This window comes from Cricetulus griseus, chromosome 10 (assembly GCF_003668045.3).
Source record: "Cricetulus griseus strain 17A/GY chromosome 10, alternate assembly CriGri-PICRH-1.0, whole genome shotgun sequence".
Taxonomy (NCBI): Eukaryota; Metazoa; Chordata; class Mammalia; order Rodentia; family Cricetidae; genus Cricetulus; species Cricetulus griseus.
In genome coordinates this window covers 29,136,701-29,138,514 of record NC_048603.1, presented here as the reverse complement: position 1 = coordinate 29,138,514, position 1,814 = coordinate 29,136,701, and positions in this window count along the sequence as shown.

Here is a 1,814-nt window from a genome sequence, read left to right as displayed (position 1 = left end):
CAAAGGTACTGGCTGCTTTGTAACCAAGCTTTATGCTGGTACCTTTGCTTCAGTTGATACCATCTGAGCTCCCGGGGTAAAGTGTTCAGCAGATTGCTGCCAAGACTTCATGGCTGAATGGCGAGCCCGAGCTGGCCCCTCTGAGTGTTGCAGCTAATATTACCCGGGGCTAACATGCGTCTTTATTTTTCCACTCCTGGAGTCTGTGCTTTTACTCAAGGCCTATGCTGGCTAGTTTTTATGTCAGTTTGACACAAGGTAGGGTCACCTGTGAAGAAGGAATTTTTTTCTCCTATGGATAACAAATATTTTCCCATACCATATATATTAATTTATGGTTTCCCCTCCTCTTACTCCTTCTAGTTCCTCCCCGCCTGTATTCCCATCCACGCTCCTTCTATCTCTCAATGGAAAGCAAACAGGCGTCCAAGGAATAATAATACAATAAGATAAATAAAAAACAAACATACCAAAATATGAGAAAACAACCAAACAAGAAAAAGAGACAAAGATAATGCACAAGAAATGCAGGACACACATGGTCACACATTCAGGAATCCCATAAAAATCCCAAACCAGAAATCATAATATATATACAAAAAAAAATGCCCCAACTTAGCATATGAGACAAAGAGCATCCAAAAATGCCACTGAGTTCTTTTTCTGTTGGCCATCTACTGCTAGACATGGGGCCTGCCCTTAAGAGAGCTTTGTTCCCCAGTGGGACTGCCTTGGAGAAAACTAATTCTTCTTTTCTTTTCTTTTCTTTTCTTTTCTTTTCTTTTCTTTTCTTTTCTTTTTTTATTAGTTCAAAGTAGGAACAAGCTTGCTTCACATGTCCATCCCTTCTCCCTCTCCCACCCCTCCCCCCCTCCCCCAGCCTCCCACCTGCCCCCCACCCATCCACCCTCCACTCCCCAGGCAGGGTAGGGCCCTTGACGGTGGCTCCCCAAAGTCCACCACATGATCCTGGGCTGGGCCTAGGCCCTCCCCCATGTGTGCAGGCTGAGAGTGCTTCCCTAATGCTTCATTTCTAAGTGGCTATCAATTGGAGATAGTGTCTGCCTTAGGAAAGTCGGTGTGTGTTCACCTCTCCTTTCAGCCCTAGGACCCCATCTGGTGCAAACTCACGCAGGTTCCGAGCACGCTGCCACAGTCCTGCGTGCCAGTGCTGTTGAGTCGAGAAGGCCTTGATTCCTTGGTGTCTTCTAGCCCCTCTGGCTCTTATACTTTTCTGCCTCCTCTTCTGCAGAGTTCCCTGAGCCCCAAGGGGAGAGATTTGAAGGAGACACCTCTTTTAGAGATGAGTGTTCCAAGGGCTCTCACCCTCTGCATAGTGTCCGGCTGTGGGTCTCTGGGTTTGTTCCCATCTGTTGCAGGAGAAACCTTCTCTGAAGATGGCTGAGCCATCTCTCCAGCCCCTTAGGGAATTTTCTTCATTGATGATTGATGTGGGACAACCCAGCCCATTGAGGGTGGGTGATCCTGGGATGTCTAAGAAAATAAACTGAGGAAGCTAGGAGGAGCAAGCCAGTGAGCAGCACCCCTCCGTGGCCTCTGTGTCAGCTCCTGCCTCCAGTTTCCTGCCCTGTTTTAGTTCCTGCCCTGGCTTCCTCCAGTGATGGGAGTTTGCCCTGAGGCTGGTAAGCTGAAGTAAATGTTCCCTACCCGAGTTGATTTTCATCAATGATGCTTTGTCACAGAAATTGAAACCATAACTTAAGACGATGCCTGTGGGAGCCTCTGCAGTTAGGATTAAACTTCAAGTCTGTCTTTTCCTCCCTTCGATCCGCCCCACCCATCCATTCTCTTTT